At 37.5% G+C, this 20,112-nt stretch overlaps 1 long non-coding RNA gene across 1 annotated transcript in view; it reads right to left on the reverse strand.

The window, feature by feature from the left end:
* Positions 1 to 6,753: 6,753 nt before the first annotated feature.
* Positions 6,754 to 20,112, reverse strand: part of LOC148944453 (uncharacterized) — a 31,828-nt gene continuing 18,469 nt past the window's right edge. The window contains exons 2-3 of the long non-coding RNA XR_016142888.1: positions 9,282 to 9,602; positions 6,754 to 6,990 (exon numbers count right to left, since the gene is read on the reverse strand). This is a non-coding gene — a long non-coding RNA (uncharacterized LOC148944453). The remainder of the gene's footprint in view (positions 6,991 to 9,281; positions 9,603 to 20,112) is intronic.

The following is a 20,112-nucleotide window of genomic DNA, read 5'->3' on the forward strand; positions in this document are numbered from 1 at the left end:
CATTCGATTGGAAATTGGAATGGCTAGCGCCCTTTTTAATAGTCATAAGTGATTGGAAGGCAGCAAACATCCCTTCCACGCCCACCATTTCTCCAAACACATCCAATCAAAATTTTGAGATAGCCAGTTTGTTCAACGTAGTTGATTTCCAGATAGAAATTAGGTTTTTAGGAGGACACTCCCCCAACAGCCCTCAGGGCAAGGCTTGTAAATTTGTGCACTGGGGGCATATAAGGTTTTTATTTTTAATAGTCGACAGTGATTATAAGGCAACTAACACCCTTCCATTCCAACCATTTCCCCAAACACATTCAATCAAAATTTTGAGATAGCCATTTTTTTCAACGCAGTAGAAAATTCTGGAAATTATACCTTTCAGCAGGACACTCTCCCCACAGTCTTCAGGGCAAGGGTTATAAGTTATGCCCTGGGGACATATAAGGTTTTTTATTGAAAGCTTTGTCGTAGGAGCTTGAAAAAGGGCTCATTCGATTGGAAATTCAAGGGGCTAGTACCCTTTTTAATAGTCGAAAGTGATTGGAGGGCTACTAACCCCCCTCTCATGCCCACCTTTTCCACAAACACATCTAATCAATATTTTTAGATAACCATTTTGTTCAACGTAGTTGAAAGTTTTGGAAATTGAGTCTTTAAGGATGACATCCTCCCCCCCCCCCACAGCCCTCAGGGCGAAAGTTGTAAATTATGCCCTGGGGTCATATAAGATTTGTTATAGAAAACATTGTCGTAGAAACGTCAAAAAGGGCTCATTCGATTGGAAATTGAAATGTCTAGTGTCGCTTTTAATAGTTGAATATGTTTGGAGGGTAACTAACCCCCTCTCACGCCCACCATTTCCCCAAACACATACGATCAAAATTTTGAGATCGTTGATTTATTTTTTAGAGCAGGGCACGAGAAATTTTAGAGCAGGGCACTTCGTATCGAAGAAGTTGTCGTAGAAACTTCGAAAAGGGCTGAATCAATTGGAAATTGGAGTGGCTTGTGCCCTTTTTAATCGTCAAAAGTGATTGGAAGGCAAACTAAAACCCCTTCCACGCCCACCATTTCCTGAAACGCATCCAATCAAAATTTTGAGATAGCCATTTTATTCAGCGTAGTTGATTTCCAGATAGAATTATGTTTCTGAGAAGGACACTCCCCCACAGCCTTTAGGGCAAGGGTTGTTCGTTATGCCCTGGGAGATATTAGGCTTTTATAGAACGCGTTGCCGTAGAAACTTCAGAAAGGGCTCATTCAATTGGAAATTGAAATGGCTAGGGCCCTTTTTAATAGTCGAAAGTGATTGGAAGGCAACTAACACCCCTTCCACGCCCATCATTTCCTCAAAAATATCCAATAAAAAATTCGAGATAGCCAATTTGTCCCACGACGTTCAAAGTTCAGGAAATTATACCTTTGAGCGGGAAACTCCCCCCACAGTCTTCGGGGCAAGGGTTATAAGTTATACCCTGGGGGCATATAAGGTTTTTGTTGAAATATTTGTCGTAGAAACTTAACAAGGCTCATTCGATTTGAAATTCAAAGGGCTAGTGCCGTTTTTAATAATCGAAAGTGATTTGAGGGCATTTTATTTTTTTTTTCTCCATACCCGGGTACTTCGTATCGAAGGAGTTGTCGTAAAAACTTCGAAAAGGACTCATTCGATTGGAAATTGGAGTGGCTAGTGCCCTTTTTAATAGTCTAAAGTGATTGGAGGGCAACTAATCCCCCCAGCCCCCATCATTCCCCCAAACACACCCAATAAAAATTGTGAGATATCGATTTGATTCAACGGAGTTGATTTCCTGATAGAAAAGATTTTTTGAGGAGGACATTTCCCCACAACCCGCGGGGCAAGGGTTTTAAGTTATACCCTGAGGGGATATAAGAACGATGTTGGCACTATGTATAATTTTTTTTTCCTTTAGAGGAGGACAGTTCGTATCAAAGGACTTGTCGTAGAAACTTCATACAGGGCCCATTCAACCGAATGCGTAGGCTGCTTATGCCCTGCCTAACAGTCAGTAATAACTGGATTGTGATTAGACCCCTTTTCACATCTACCATTTACCGAACCGCATACCATCAAAATTTTGAAATAGCCATTTTGTTCAGCGTAGTTGATTTCTAAATATAAATTATGTTTTTGAGGAGGACACTCCCCCACAGCCTTCAGGGCAAGGGTTGTAAGTTATGCCCTGGGGGCATATAAGGTTTTTATAGAAGGCGTTAACGTAGAAGCTTCAAAAAAGGCTCATTCGATTGGAAATTCAAAGGGCTAGTGCCCTTTTTAATAGTCGAAACTGAATGGAGGGCAACTAGCCCCTTCCCCACGCTCATCAAACCTTACACATCCAATCAAAATTTCGAGAAAGCCATTTTGTTCAACATAGTTGATTTCCACATAGAAAATATGTTTTTGAGGAGGACACTCCCCCACAACCCTCGGGGCAAGGGTTGTAAGTTATGCCGTGGGGGCATATAACGTTTTTTATAGAACGCGTTGTCGTAGAAATTTCAAAAAGGGCTCATTTGATTGGAAATTGAAAGGGCTATTGCCCTTTTTAATAGTCTAAAATGATTGGAAGGCAACTAACACCCCTTCTACGCCCACCATTTCCCCAAAAACATCCAATCCAAATTTTGATATAGCCAATTTGTCCCACGACGTTCAAAGTTCAGGAGATTATACCTTTGAGAAGGAAACTCTCCCCACAGTCTTCGGGGCAAGGGTTATAAGTTATGCCCTGGGGGCATATAAGGTTTTTACTGAAATTTTTGTCGTAGAAACTTGAAAAAGTGCTCATTCGAATTGAAATTCAAAGGGCTAGTGCCCTTTTTAATAGTCAAAAGTGAATTAAGGGCAACAAACCCCCTCTCACGCCCATCTTTTCCCCAAACACATCCGATACAAGTTATTAGATAGCCATTTTGTTCAACGTAGTTGATTTCCAGATAGAAATTATGTTTTTAGGAGGACACTCCCCCAACAGCCCTCAGGGCAAGCAGTTTTATTCAACGTAATTGAAAGTTTTGGAAATTAGGTCTTTAAGGATGACAACCCCTCCCTCACAGCCCTCAGGGCAAGGGTTGTAAGTTATGCCCAGGGGGCATATAAAGTTTTTATTGAAAGCGTTGTCGTAGAAACTTCAAAAAGCCTCATTCAATTGGAGATTGAAAGGGCTAGTGCCTTTTTTAATAGTTGAAAGTGATTGGATAGCCACTAACGCCCCTCTCACGCCCACCATTTTCCCAAACACATCCAATCAAAATTATGAGATATCTATTTTGTTCAGCGTAGTTGAAAGTTCTGGAAATTATGTCTTTTAGGATGATAGCCCCCTCCGAGCCCTCAGTGCAATGGTTGTAAGTTACGCCTGGGGGCATTTAAGGTTTATATAGAAAGTTGTTCTAAAAATCATAGGTAGCGCGATCGTGCTGCCTAAGTAAAGAACGATGTTGGCACAATGTATTATTTTCTGTTTTTTGTTTTCGATACCGGGGCACTTCATATCGAAGGAGTTGTCGTAGAAACTTCAAAAAGGGGTCATTCAAATGGAAATTGGAGTGGCTAGTGCCCTTTTTAATAGCCGAAATTTATTGGAGGACAACTAGCCCCCCCCGCCCGTCATTCCCCCAAACACATCTAATAAAAATTTTGAGATAGCCATTTTGTTCAGCGTAGTTGATTTTCAGATAGAAAATATGTTTTTGAGGAGGACACTCCCCCACCACCCTCAGTGCAAGGGTTTTAAGTTATGCCCTGGGGGCATAAAAGTTATTTTTTATAGAAGGCGTTGTCGTAGAAACTTCAAAAAAGGCTCATTCGATTGGAAATGCAAAGGGCTAGTGCCCTTTTTAATAGTCGAAATTGTATGGAGGGCAACTAACCCCCCTCTCACAACCACCTTTTCCCCAAACACATCTAATCAAAACTTTGATATAGCCATTTTATTCAACTTAGTTTTAAGTTCTGGAAATTAGGTCTTCAAGGATGACAACCCCCCACAGCCCTCAGAGCAAGGGTTGTAAATTATGCCCAGGGGGCATATAAGGTTTTCATAGAACACGTTGTCGTAGAAACTTCAAAAAGGGCTCAATCGATTGGAAATTGAAATGGCTAGTGCCCTTTTTAAAAGTCGAAAGAGATTGGAAAGCAACTAACACCCCTTCCACACCCACCATTTCCCCTAACACATCTGATAAAAATTTTGAGATAGCTATTTTGTTCCACGCAGTTCAAAGTTCAGGAAATTGTACCTTTGAGCAGGACACTCCCCCAGAGTCTTCAGGGCATGGGTTATAAGTTATGCCCTAGGGGTATATAAGGTTTTTGTTGAAATCTTTGTGGTAGAAACTTGAAAAAGGAATCATTCGATTAGAAATTCAAAGACCTAGTGCCCTTTTGAATAGTCGAAAGTGATTTGAGGGCAACTAACCCCCCCCCCCCTCTCACGCCCATTTTTTCCCCAAACACATCCTATAAAAATTTTTAGATAGTCATTTTATTCAACGTGGTTGAAAGTTTTAGAAATTAGGTCTTTAAGGATGACAACCCCTCCCCCCCCCAGCCCTCAGGGCAAGGGTTGTAAGTTTTGCCCTGGGGGCATATAAGGTTTTTATTGAAAGAGTTGTCCTGGAAACTTAAAAAGGCCTCATTCAATTGGGAATTGATAGGGCTAGTGCCTTTTTTAATAGTTGAAAGTGAATGGAGAGAGACTAACGCCCCTCTCACGCCTACTATTTTCCCAAACGCATCAAATCAAAATTTTGAAAGATCCATTTTGTTCAACGTAGTTGAAAGTTCTTTAAATTAGGTCATTTATGATGATAACCCCCTCAGAGCCCTCAGTGCAAGGGTTTTAAGTATATGGAGGCATATAAAGTTTATATAGAAAGTTGTTGTGTAAATTTCAAAAAGGGCTAATTTGATTGGATATTGAAATTGCCCTTTTCAATAGTCGAAAGTGAGTGGAGATTAATTAACCCCCTCTTACGCCCATCATTTCCCCAAAAACATTCAAATAAAGTTTAGAGCCATTTTGTTCAACGTAGTTGAAAGTTCTGGAAATTATATATTTAAGGATGACAACTCCCCCAGAGCCCCAGGGGCAAAGGTAGTAAGTTCTGCCCTTGGGGTATATAAGGTTTTGATAGATAGAGTTGTCGTAAAACTTCAAAAAGGACTCATTCAATTGTAAATTGAGAGGGCTAGTGCCCTTTGTAATAGTCGAAAGTGACTGGAGGGTAACTAACCCCCCTCTGACGCCCACCATTCCTCCTAACACATCTAATCAAAATTTTTAGATAGCCAGTTTGTTAGACGTAGTAGAAAGTTCTGGAGATTAGGTCTTTGAGAATGACATCCCCCCAGCACTCAGGGCAAGGGGTGCAAGTTATGCCCTGGGGGCATATAAGATTTTTATTGAAAGTTTTGTCGTAGAAACTTCAAAAGGGCTCATTTGATTGGTAATTGAAAAGGCTAGGGTGATTTTTAATAGTTGAATGTGATTGGAGAGCGAATACCGCCCCTCTCACGCCCACCATTTCCCCAAACACAAGTACTGATGACATTGCCAGCGCAGGGCAAACACCTCTGCTGCCATCTATAATCGAGTCTAATGATACAAGATTACGTGCCTCTTTCTAGACCTGTTTTCGATGGTTTTATGGTTTGATGGTTATATTGTTTGATGGTTATATGATTTGATGTTGTTTCATGGTTCTGTTAGTTGATGGGTATGTTGTTTGACGTTTTTTTCATGGTTGTGTTCTGTTTGTTGGTTATATGATATGATGTTGTTTCATGGTTCTGTTTGTTGGTCAACTTGTTTGATGTTTCTTGGATGTCTGATGTTTTTTTCATGGTTCTGTTCTGTTTGTTGGTTATATGATATGAGGTTGTTTCATAGTCCTGTTTGTTGGTCAACTTGTTTAATGTTTCTATTACTCCGAAGAGAAGTTTACATCATTGCTGGATAAGAGCGAGTCTAACGGGAGAGGATCAATGACACCTATTTCTAGGTAAATGGATTTCTCTTACATCGCAAAAGGATGCCAAAACAAAGGAACATTCAAAAATTATTTTTAGGGGATTATTTGGGCGAAACAAATTAATCGAAATTTTAAAGATTTTTTTGGGTGAAACAGTGAGACATTTTAGAGGATGATTTGGGATGAAACTCTGTGGTCGTTCTAATACACAAGTACACAATATTAGATTAATGAGAGAATTACGAGTACTAACCATCAAAGACTCTAACCACAATGGACCTCAACCTCCAGGGGCCACCTCTCCCCAATCCCATTGCGTAGCTAATAAAGGAACAATTAACATTTTTTCTGATTTTGTGTGTTTTTTCAAGAAAGTAGCTATCCTTTAACAAACTTAGCCATTTTTTCATTTAATGTGCTTAAATTCAATGGAATAAAATGCTAGTAAAAGGCCAATTCGTTAAAAAGATCAATATACTTAAAGAGCTTTCAGAGCTAAGATCTTAGGTGTAATAAAGGTTTAAAATCGCTTACCGACCAAATGTATTTCTGGCCAACACATTGTATTTTACTGTGTTTATTTTTGCTACAAGTAACACAGCTTATGACAGAAACTTTTCTGATAATAACTCTCTATTAACGTTTTCTATATAATTTTTAAAAATTATTTCAAAACACTTTTTATTTTCAAATATAATAATATTAATAATGTGTTTTTTTTCACTATTTTCACATAATGGCTCATACAATTATCACTAGACCTTTAGAGAGCGGATATCATGGGGGTGTTATCTCCATTCATCATTATCGGACTCATCGTTGCTCATCCACATTCGATGGTCCCATTAAATGGGTTGTGTTTTTTTTGGATTAGGAGATATCTAACACACATGTCCACATGTGGTATCTTTTCAGGTACCCATTGCACAAAAAACCTCACTTCATCAATGGGACGGTGAATCGCATTGGGGTGTTTTTCACAGCCAAAGTCCTCTTAAATAAAAAGGGGGATATTAATGTCACATTATACGATCATGAACTTATCGGTAGAGACACTCCCGTTAACATATAGTGGTTTTGCTCCAAAAGACCTGCCGATTTCACGGACTTCGTCTTGTACATGCTTCAATTCTGAAATATTGTTATTAAATGGTTTTATTTTTCTATCATAGAATTCTAGTCTTATTATGTGATTCATTTTAGTACTCTATCAGGGTTTATCGTAATCAAACAAATTTAGTTAATGTCAAAATGGTAAATGTCTTTTTCTTTACGATCTTCACCCAGTAATAAAAACACAAACTTGAAAATTACTCCACAAGATGAATGTTTTATGGCAATATATTCTGAATTGATCACACCGTACATGATGAAATTAATTATTTTATAATTGTGTGTCTCTATTCTAAGCATAGAATTGGGGAACAAACTCCTTTTGACATTGGTTGACAGTCAGGACAAAGAGAGTCATGGGAAAAGCTCCATCGACACATCTGTCAGAAAAGCAAGAGGATCCGTTTGGACACTGAGTGAGGTCATATCCGCCTGAGAATATTACCTCTTTTAGAAGAAAATAAAATCTTTAGTCATCAAGAAATATCAACTTCTAACTTGTTTCAGAATTCCTATAAAATCGAAAAAAAAAAACAAAAAACAACTATAACAAAAACAACCTAATTTTAAAGAGTTCATGGGAACAAAGTGAAAGTAAAGTACAGCTCGGCACGAAATTAACCATAACTTAAAAAAGGAATTTTAATGATAATAAATACATAAAAATGATTGACTGTGTATGCTGATTCCAAATACATAGATTCTATTAGATTTAATATTATCTGTCAAAAGCTAAAAGCCTGATAATATTATGCATTTTAGAATACAAAAAAATCTCTAGTCCTCAAGAAATTTCAACTGCAAACTTGTTTAATAATTCATGTCAAGTCTAAAATAAAAAAAACAAACAACTACAACGAAAAAACCCAATTTTAAACAGTTCTTGGGAACAAAGTGAAAGTAAAGTGTTTTTTTTTCCCGAAAGAAACCATAACTCTAAAAACGGAATTTTAATAATAATATATACATAAAAATGATTGGCTTTGTATGCTGATTCCAAATACATACATTTCCTTAGGTTTAATGTTATTGGTCATAAGCTAATAACCTGAGAATATTATGCATTTTAGAAGAAAAAAATCTTTAGTCATCAAGAAATTTCAGCTGCCAACTTGTTTCAGAATTCCTATCAAGTCAAACAACAAAAAAACAACTATAACGAAAAAAAACAATTTTGAAAAGTTATTGGGAATAAAATGGAATTAAATTGCAAATTAGCCCGAAAGTAACCATAACTTAAAAACGGAATTTTAATAATAATAGATACATAAAAATGATTGGCTTTGTATGCTGATTCCAAATACATAAATTTCATTATATTTAATATTATCCTTCAAAAGCTAAGAGCCTGAGAATATTACGCCTTTTAGAAGAAAAAAAAATCTTTAGTCATCAAGAAATTTCATCTACTAACTTGTTTCAGAATTCATATCAAGTCGAACAACAACAAAAAACTACAACAAAAACAATCTAATTTTAAACAGTTCTTAGGAAACAAAGTGAAAGTAAAGTGCAACTCAGCCCGAAAGTAACCATAACGCGTGTGTGTGTGTGTGTGTGTGTGGGGGGGGCTGGGTCTGGTTGTCTTTGATGTGGTGGCTGGGGTTGTGCGGTTGTTTTGTTGTGTGTTTGTGTGTTGCTTTGTATTTTTTTGTTTGTGTTTGTCTGTGTATGTATGTGTATGTGTGTGTGTGTATGTGTGTGTGTATGTGTGTGTGTGTGTGTGTGTGTGTGTGTGTGTGTGTGTGTGTGTGTGTGTGTGTGTGTGTGTGTGTGTTAGCTCAAACCCTCTTGGCAAATTCATAGTCAACAGTGGTGCATTAACGCTCGTAAAGTGAATCGTAGAATGAGGCGATGGGCGGCAATTGTTCCTCAGATTTAATATGATTCTTCGAGTGTAACCTGGTATAAGAAAGAGAAATTGTGCCATTTTTTTTATATAGTGATGTGACACTTCAATTAAGCTAAAAAAAATATTTTCAGTGTTTAATGACCTAAATCTGTAGAACCGCTACCCTTTAATTACTTTTTTTTTTAATTCTTAATTCACTATAGATCCTAACATTGAGGTTGTGGGTTTTTCTTTTTTTTTATAACACGCACACTGGGATAGATATATACAGAGATAAGAGAGAGAGAGAGAGAGAGAGAGAGGATACAATTTTTCTTACGTAATCACAGCGAGAGGTGACTGGTTCCATGACTACATCAGCTTCTTGGAATGGGAATACGGTTTGCATGTTGGGTGTGGCCGTTGACCAGTTGACAGTTGGCTGGTGTATGATGGGTCCGGATGGTTGTGGAATCTTGTTGTGAGTGTTGAATCTGGCAGCTTGACAGTTGGCTATTGGGTGGTTCACGGTTATTGTTGATGGTATTAATGGTTTCGACCTACGACCATATTGTATAACAGTTGGTCTTTTTGAAATAACCACTGGAGTTGCTTCACCCCTCCTTATCTTCTTAACGGGTAGGGGGAGCTCTGGGAAATCCTACAAAAAAAATTAGTTTGTTTTTCATGAAAAAATATTGAATGAGAATCATCAGTCCTCATCAGTAGTATGCACAAGAATAAGTTTTTAAAATTTAAATCAAAAGTGTCATTCGATTTTTACTAATATGATTTGGAGATGTAAAAAAAAAAGTTGAAAAAAAATTGGTCACTATAAACATTATTTTTCTAATAGTAAAAGTCGTGACACACATATCTATATCATTCCCAATTTGAAGTTGGAAAATATTGAATGTGAATTTCTTATGTTTTAAGTATGTTTCATGACATTCGAAGAGATTCGAAGTTAAAAAAAACGGTGGGGAGGGTGGGGGGGGGGGGTTGGAGGGAGGGGGTGTTTGAGGGAGGGGGGGTTAAATGGGGGGGGGGGTGGAGAACTGTGGCATAGTGGGGGTGGGGAACTTTGGGCCATAATAAAAAATAGGTATGATTTACCTCATGTACTAAGCTCGCAAGCCATTTAAATGTAGTGTTTATATACTTTTTTGTTTTGATGTTGCTCTTTACCGACCTCTGAAGATCCAGGTTCAAAAATATTTAACAATTCGTTAACTATATTGGGGACTGTATAAACTACCCGATAAATTATATTAGAATTAATTTCTTTACCCACTAAGAATATAAATGAATAACTTACTTCTCGCGTGTGGTATTCTGGTTCTAATTACAACATAAAAAACCAAGCAAAGACATAACTTTTTAAGGCATGGTGATTTCTATCATTCTGATACCTTTAATTGATACAGTAATTTACTACCCGCCTGCTACCTTATATTAACATATGCAAAAACGATAGGGCCCCGCTACCTATCGTTATAGCTATACTACTCCTTACATCACAAAAATAGCTACAAATTTTAAAGAAGTTTGCACACATAATAATCTGTATGTAGTATTTACCAATAATTTCAAAATCATAAATTTCTTAAATTCTGGTAAAGATAAAACCCCAGTTACTCTCCAAAGAGGGGTCTATCAAATACCATACGATTGTGGCAAATACTATGTAGGTAGAACACACCAGAGTTTAGAGAAACGCATTTTTTGGTACTCGCAAATCCAACTGCAACCCGTGGATAAATAAAAAATTTTTTTGCCTAATAAATGAACCCGATAAACTCTTTAAGGAAGGAGTTTTCCAAGAATCTCGAAAACTTAGAAATATCATTGTTCGCAAAATCCGTAAAGCAAGAAGGGATTATGGTGCGTACGTGCTAAATAAGTTATTGTGTTTGGACCCTAAGAGATTCCACAAAAGTGTCCAAAATCTCATGGGAAAGGTCTCTACAAAGTTTTTCTTACCGGACAGTAATGGTGACCTAGTGGGTGGGGATGTCATAAATGATAATTTTGCTTCAGTTTGTAAAATTCACCCGCTACTCCAGCACATGCCAGTCTACAGTGCAGTGAGTGACATTCCTGTGATCGAAATCAATCAGACTCAACTTAAACTCAAAACTCCTGACACAAAAAGGTCAGTATACCCAGGTGATATCCCTACCAAATTGATTGTGGAATGTGCCCAGTATTTAAGTGTCCCCCTCAACTGCTATTTTTAACCAATGTTTTGTAAATGGTATTTTTACAGTGTGTTTTAAACGAGCTATTATATCTCCTATACCAAAAACTAAGACCCCAAATGCTCCCTCTGACTTAAGACCAATATCAAAAACCTCCATTTTCTCTAAAATCTTAGAAAGTTTTATTTGCCATTTCCTTTTTGACGATATTTATGATAAAATCAACCCAAATCAGTTTGGCTTTAGGCCGAATCATAGCACCCCGATTTGCTTAATTTATATACTTGACACTATTTTCAAACATCTTGAGTTGAATAGTTCCTACGTTGAAGCTGTTTTTGCTGATATTAGCAAAGCCTTCGACAATTTGGATCATCAGACAGTTATAGATAATGCAAGGGCTTTAGGTGCAAGAGATTTTTTTTTACGTATGTTAGCTAGCTTTTTGTCTGGCCATGAGCAATGCGTAGTCCTCCCTAACAGGGATTTATCAGGTTTTTCCTCGATTTCCTGTGGAGCACCTCAAGGGACTAAGTTAGGTCCTTTAGCATTTTTAATAGTTTTTAATAACATTTTACCAAGTTTTGACAACTGTTTTAAATTTGCGGATGATTTGACATTACTGAACCTTTTTCAAACATCTCATACTTTGAATTTTTACACTCGATTCACTAATTAACAATTTAAAGAATGATCTTGACAATGTTAAACTCAACTTAAGCATACCCAAAAGGAGCTTCATGTTATTTTCTTCTTTTTTTTTAAATATACCCACCATCAATAATTACCTTTGCATACCAAATTTAAGTACGGTTAAACTGCTTGGTCTGCAGTTGGACAACGACCTTAAATGGAACTCCCACATTTCCCACTTATTTAAGTCAGGTAGTTTTCTCCTTAAATCTTTCTCCCTTCTCAAACGGTTCTCCATATCAATCCAAAACCTCAAAATAATTTATTGTTCTTATATTAAGCCCTGTCTGGAATATACTCGCCCTGACTGAAACCCTGGGTTGACCGAACATCGATTTTCTAAAGTTTAACTTGTTCAAAAACCGGTAATAAAAATTAATCTGCGGACGGCCAATACTGCATACGATGAAGGTTTGGCTAGACTTGAACTTATTACATTGGAATCACGACGTCACATCCTTACCATGAACTTTGGTCACAAGTGCCTTAGTTCTGACTATCATCGACGTTTTCTCCCTCCCTTTGAAGAAAATCCCCCAACCCTTCCTAATACAAGACTCAATGCTCGTAGAGCTCCAAACACACAACTGGATCTGTATCCCCAAATGTTGACCATGAGGTACAAAAACTCTTTTGTCCCCTATTTTGTTACCCATTTTAATGGTTTATATAACTTTTGTTTTATGTTTATCCCCTAACATCTGTTTTATTGTTGATTCAATTTTTGTTTTATGTTTATCCCCTAACATCTGGTTTGTTATTATAAGTCTGACGTGCTTATGCTAGCTTTTGTGCTATTTTAGCCAATAAATCTTATTCTATTCTATTTAAAAGTATAAAAATGATATTGTCAAAGCTCTAAATTCTAATATTTCTACTATTTCATTTGATTCTGCTTTAGGAAGCCATTTATTTGAAAATCATAGCTACAATATACTTTTTGATGAATCTGACCTTATTAGTAATGACCTTGGTATAAAACAGGTAGTCTGAGAAGTAATTGAAATCAGACTTAAGATTAATAATAATATTTCCTTAAAATAGGGACTTGGGGGAATATACACTAAATGCGCTATGCACAAATTTAATTAAAAATGATCTTACAAAATATTTTAAAAAACAATAGACATTAATACAGAACCGGTCACAAAAATACCTTTGAGATTAGCTGCCAAAAAGACTGGATTAGCACAATAAGAACGTGTTTTTAAAATTTTTTTTCATCTCATTGAATCGCCTTGTTTTACCTCACTTTTTATCAGTCCTGGTTGAACTTCGCTGAAGTAAAGATGCTGGGACTGCTTTAAAAAATTTTAATTTTTAGTATGATTGGTCGAAGGTTGTTTTTAGTCTTTCTTCTTTTATATATTTTGGTCTTGCTGAGGACGGCCCTTGGACTTAGGGCCGAAATATTCATTCAAATTTATATCCACTGTCTTACAAAAAAGATTTCCCTCTTGTTCTTCGTGCTTTTGTTGTTTGTATAGCTTCTGAAGTTGATCAGAAAAATAAAACTTGATATCGCTTCCAAAAGATTCTATCTATGATCTTTGACAACCTGGATAAACTTACACTCCTTTTATTTATTTAAATTTTAAGAGTAGAAGTAGTAATAGTAGTATATCCAAAAGTTTCAACTTATCACCCCCAGTCGTTCTCGATATATTGCTGAGGTGTCTTATTAGTAACCAGAAACACAATGTCTGTTGATTTATTTTAATGTAACATTTAGTTTTAAAGCATAATGAATCAATGGCATATTTGTGGGGAGTTTACATACCTAATATCCCTAAAGACATTGTTGCTGGACCGTTCTACTATGCTGAACAAAATGGATGTCTCAAAATTTTGACTGGATGTGTTTGGAAAATGAAGGGGCTTGAGAGTAGGGCTTCTTGCCTTCCAATCTTTTGTTACTCTTAAAAAGGGCACCAAAACTGTGAATTGCATTAGCTCCTTAACAAGTTTCTATGATATTTCTAGCCATTATAGAATGGTGCTGCCTATGATATTGCTTATCTGCCCTTTTGAAAACCTGCATGCCTACAGTTTTTATCTTTAATTGAAACTCCTAAACGTTCCCTAAAAGTGTCATCTTAATAACTTTTGCGTCATTGGTTACATTAACTGTAGTGGTAGCACTAAAAGTATACATATAGTGCCTTCTGGCTAGTTCAAAATCCATGAGCGCTCATAGGCTGATTTTTAGGGGGGGGGGGTCTTACCTGGTCTAAATGGCACTTCCAGTGCTGTATAATTGAAATCTCAAGACAAAATGTCATAGGCAGCGCGAAAACGCTGCCTAAGTAAAGAGCGATGAGGGCACAATATATTGTTTTGTTTTTTAGAATAGGGCAATTCTTATAGAAAGGAATTTCATAGGAGCTTCAAAAAGAGCTCATGGAGGGCAACCAGCTTCCCCTCCCCCACGTCAATGACTTCCCCAAACATATCAAATCAAAATTTTGAGATATCTATTTTGTTCTGCGTAGTCTAAAGGTCCGGAAATTATGACTTTGAAAATGACAACCCTCCCCCCTCCACAAACCTCAGAGCAAGGGCTTTAAGTTATGCCCTGGGGGGATATAAGGTTTTTATAGAAATGGTGGTCGTATAAACCTCAAAGGGGGCTCATTTGATTGGTAATCAGAATTTCTACTGGCCTTTTTAACAGTCAAAAGTGATTGGAGGTCAACCAGCCCCCCGCCCCCCATACACTTATTATTTCCCCAAACACATTCAATCATAATTTTTGGGATAGCCATTATGTTCAGTGTATTTGAAAGGTCCCAAAACTATATTTTTGAGGATAAACCCCTCCCCCCTCCCTCAGGGCCCTCAGGGCAAGGGTTGTAAGTTATGCCCTGGGAGCATCTAAGGTTTTTATAGAAAGGGTGGCCTATAAACTTGAACGAGGGCACATTGGATTGGTAATCAGAAGTTATAGTGCTCTTTTTAAGAGTAAATTTGATCACACCCCCCCACACACACAAAAGTTGCATTTTCCCGAAACGCATCTGATAGAAATTTTAAGATGGCCATTTGTTGTCGTAGAAACTTCGAAAAGTGCTCAATTGGTTGGTAATTGAAAGGGCAAGTGCCCTCTTTAAAAGTCAAAAGTGATTGGAGGGCAACTACCCCCCCCCACGCTGATCATTTCCCCAAATACTTCCAGTAATAATTTGTTTGACGTAGTTTAAAAGTCCAGAAATTTTGTCAATGAGGATGAGAACCCCCTCACAGTCCTCAGGGCAAGGGTTATAAGGTATGCCCGAGGGTATTTAAGGTTTTTATTGAGATGGTGGTCGTATAAACTTCGGAGGGGGCTCATTGGACTGGAAATAGAAAGTTGAAGAGCCATTTTTAAGAGTCAACTTTATCGGAGGGCAGCTAACCGCCCCCCCCCGTCATATTTTTCCCAAATGCATCCGATAGAAATTTTAAGATAGCCATTTGTTAAAAAAATATTCCAAAAATCTCTTAACACGGCCTTGGGGTGCCCCCCAGAATATGAGGGTAAGGGTTTTAAGCTATGCCCCGAGGGGGGGGGGGTGTAAGGTTTTTATGAAGAGTTGGTCTTGTAAACTTAAAAGAGGGCTAATTTTATTGGAAATGTATTCTAATAAGTTCATTTCAAGTGTCTAGCGTCTCGTAGCGAAAATAGCCCCTCCCCTCTCCCTGATATCCTCTTTTACCCAAGCACAGTCTATCGTAATTGTGAGACAACCATTTTGTAGGCAATAGTCCAAAGAGAATATAACAATGCCTTCAGTAATATTAGAAATATTCAGTAATTTAATATAATATAATATTCAGTCTAATATTCCGTAATATAAGAAATATTTAGGCGGACGTTGAACTAAATCAAAACAAACTATGAGCATGTGGACTTACAAAAAGGTGACAAAGCGATATGTCAAGAACAGCTTATATTATTAAGGTAGAAAATTAAGAATAAGTTGTGGGGGATTTTGAACTAGCCAGAAGGCACTATGTGTTTACTTTTAGTACTACAACTACAGTTATGACACAAAGGTGAAACTTCTAGGAAGTGTTTAGGGGTCGTTCCAATTAGACAAAAAAACTGTATACATGCAGGTTTTCCAAAAAGCATATAAGCAATATCATAGGTAACACCACTCTATAAATGCTAGAAATACCAAAGAAACATTTAAAGAAGCTAACTCAATTCAAAATAAAAATAATAAAAAGAGATTGGAGGGCAATCAGCCCGTCTCTCAAGCTGATTTATTTCCCCAAAACATGTAGTTACAATTTTGATACAGCTATTTTGTTCAGCATAGTACAACGGTTCAATAACTATGTCTTTAGGGATATTGGGCATGTCAAACCCCCACAATTATGCCAAACTATGGATTATTATAAAAAAAATCGGAGAAATATAAAATATTATACTTTTCATGAAAATGACTTTGTCAATAATAAACGAACAGAAATTAATCTAAAAAAAAAAAATTCCACAAAACAAGTTTTTCAAAGAAAAAGTAGAGAGCTCCATTAACACAATAAGAGAAATTTGAAGCCTATGCTATATGGACTGTTGTTGATACTGGCCTAACAACTGTGAAGAATCCTAAGAAAGTTTTGGCCCCAAAAGGTGCTAAGCAGGCTGGTCAACTAACATCAGCCGAGAGGGGTGATCTTGTAACAATATGTTGCGCAGTTACTGCTACAGATGTAATGATCCCTCTCTTTATGGTCTTTCACGGTGTTCATTTCAAGGATCGTATGGTCCCTAGTGCCCCTACTGGCACGAAAGATGCTGCTTATGTAAGCGGATGGATGACTGTTGAAACTTTCCAGAATTTCTAAAACATTTTCAAAAGCACACACGATGCAGTCTTGCGCCAAAAGTCTTATTGATTATAAATAAGTTACTGAAGATTATGAATATGATTTAAAAAAAGGGGAAGTACCTAACGTTTTTAGGAAAACCTCAATCAAGCCAATTTATAAGAAAGGTGATAAAAGTGAGTGTGGTAATTACCGAGGCATTAGTCTGGTCTCCGAAAGGTAGCAAATTACAAAGTAATATGATACATTTTAGACTGAGAGATGCCGTAGACGAAGTTTTAAGAGAGAAACAGTGCGGTTTTAGAAAAGGTTGAGGATGCGTCGACCAAATTTTCACTCTTAGGTGAAATTCATTTTGCTAACATTTTCATCTAGCAGTTTAATGTAATTCTAGAAGTGGTTTTCTTCTTCATTTGATTCCATGCTTTCCCGTCGTCTTTGCTGTGCTCCTGATGACAATATTCTTCAAAATGATCCATCTAAACGGGAATAGAACGCGAAACCACTCAGGTACTAACCTCATTTCCTCTCTTAACCGTAGCAACATTATTTTCTTACATAGCTCTAATCACTTTAATGTATTTATCTGGTATACCACTTCGTTACAAGTCTTTTATTGGCTGAATCAAACGGCTGTTCATAATCTATAAAACTGTGGAATGAAGAGGTCTAATGACTCGGACACTCCTAAATTATTAATCATAGGCAGCGCAATAGCGCTGCCTAAGTAAAGAACAATGTTGGCACAATGTATTATTTTTTTTTCCATTAGACCTGGGCACTTCGTGTCGAAAGAGTTGTCGTAGAAACTTCGAAAAGGGCTCATTCGATTGGAATGGCTAGCGCCCTTTTTAATAGTCATAAGTGATTGGAAGGCAACAAACATCCGTTCCACGCCCACCATTTCTCCAAACACATCCAATCACAATTTTGAGATAGCCATTTTGTTCAACGTAGTTGATTTCCAGATAGAAATTAGGTTTTTAGGAGGACACTCCCCCAACAGCCCTCAGGGCAAGGCTTGTAAGGTTGTGCACTGGGGGCATATAAGGTTTTTATTTTTAATAGTCGACAGTGATTATAAGGCAACTAACACCCTTCCATTCCAACCATTTCCCCAAACACATTCAATTAAAATTTTGAGATAGCCATTTTTTTCAACGCAGTTGAAAGTTCTGGAAATTATACCTTTCAGCAGGACACTCTCCCCACAGTCTTCAGGGCAAGGGTTATAAGCTATGCCCTGGGGGCACATAAGGTTTTTTATTTAAAGCTTTGTCGTAGAAGCTTGAAAAAAGGCTTACTCGAATGGAGATTCAAGGGGCTAGTACCCTTTTTAATAGTTGAAAGTGATTGGAGAGCAACTAACCCCCCTCTCATACCCACCTTTCCCCAAACACATCCAATCAAAATTTTTAGACAGCCGTTTTGTTCAACGTAGTTGAAAGTTTTGAAAATTAGGTGTTTAAGGATGACATCCTCCCCCCCCCCCCACAGCCCTCAGGGCGAGGGTTGTAAATTATGCCCTGGGGTTATATAAGATTTATTATAGAAAACATTGTCATAGAAACGTCAAAAAGGGCTCATTCGATTGGAAATTGAAATGTCTAGTGTCGTTTTTAATAGTTGAATATGTTTGGAGGGTAACTAACCCCCTCTCACGCCCACCATTTCCCCAAACACATACGATCAAAATTTTGAGATAGCCATTTTTTCAGTATAGTTGAAAGATCCAATAACAATGTCTTTAGGAGTGAAATAACCTCCCACACTCCATGGGGAGAGGCTTTTAACCTTCTGGGTCCTGGGTATGTTCCTGAGTAGGGGCGAATATGAAATTTGGAATTTACCGATAAAAAAAATAGTACAAGACGATGGAATGAAAGTTTTATTTTTTACGTCGTGGGGGGCCGGGGGGATGTTCTACCCGTTAGACATTGGGACTCATCTTTATGTAATTTTCAAATACAAGTTACAAAATGCCATGAGAAAACATACAATCAACATACATCATAGGCAACGCGATAGCGCTGCCTAAGTAAAGAACGAAGTGGGCATAATGTATAATTTTTTTTTGTTCTCCATGCCCGGGCACTTCGTATCGAAGGAGTTGTCGTAGAAACTTCAAAAGGGACTCATTTTATTGGAAATTGGAGTGGCTAGTTCCCTTTTTAATAGTGTAAAGTGATTAGAGGGCAACTAGCCCCCCCCCCCGCACGCCCATTCTTCCCCTAAACACATCCAATCAAAATTTTAGATAGCCATTTTGTTCAGCGTAGTTGATTTTCGGATAGAAAATATGTTTTTGAGGAGAATACTCCCCCACAACCCTCGGGGCAAGGGTTTTAAGTTATGCCCTGAGGGCATATAAGAACGATGTTGGCAATATGTATTATTCATTTTTTAGAGCAGGGCACGAGAAATTTTAGAGCAGGGCAGTTCGTATCGAAGAAGTTGTCGTAGAAACTTCGAAAAAGGCTGATTTAATCAGAAATTTGAGTGGCTTGTGCCCTTTTTCATGTTCGAAAGGGATCGTAAGGCAACTAACACCCCATCCACACCCACCATTACCCGAAACATATCGAATCAAAATTTTGACATATCCATTTTGTTCAGCGTAGTTGATTTCCAGTTAGAAATTATGTTTCTGAGGAGGACAATCCCCCACAGCCTTAAGGGCAAGGGATGTTCGTTATGCCCTGGGGGCATATAAGGCTTTTATAGAACGCGTTGCCGTAGAAACTTCAGAAAGGGCTCATTCGATTGGAAATTGAAATGGCTAGTGCCCTTTTTAATAGTCGAAAGTGATAAGAAGGCAACTAACACCCCTTCCACACCCATCATTTCCTCAAAAACATCCAATAAAAAATTCCAAATAGCCAATTTGTCCCACGACGTTCAAAGTTCAGGAAATTATACCTTTGAGCGGGAAACTCCCCCCACAGCCTTCAGGGCAAGGGTTGTAAGTTATGCCCTGGGGGCATATAAGGTTTTTATAGAAGGCGTTAGTAGAGAGGGGGGTGCTACTCCCAACAGGACCACGTGGTTTCATGCTTTTCTCACTGAGAATGAAAAAACAGGAATTTTCTCACTTGAAAAAACAGGAATTTTCTCACATTTATGGTTGTTTTCATGGATGGTTATGTGTGTTGGTCAATTTATTTGATGTTTTTCTCGGATGTCAACATCAAATTATGGATGTTTTATGGTTTTTGTCAGTGAGAATTTGAAAAACAGGAACTTTCTCACATTTATGTCTGTTTTTATGGATGGTTATGTTTGTTGTTCGATTTATTTGATGTTTTTCATGTCTGTTTTATGGATGATTTATGTCTGTTCGTTGTCAGTGAGAATGGACATGCTCGACGCGAATGCTATGAGATTGTTTGGCTAGCCTAACCTGAGAACTTGATTTACATAATTGCTAGGGGAAATTATTTATTTACGAAGGGGGAATTAAGA

Source organism: Artemia sp. Qi Xiang Cuo, chromosome 14 (assembly GCF_049724085.1).
Source record: "Artemia sp. Qi Xiang Cuo chromosome 14, ASM4972408v1, whole genome shotgun sequence".
NCBI classification, from domain to species: domain Eukaryota; kingdom Metazoa; phylum Arthropoda; class Branchiopoda; order Anostraca; family Artemiidae; genus Artemia; species Artemia sp. Qi Xiang Cuo.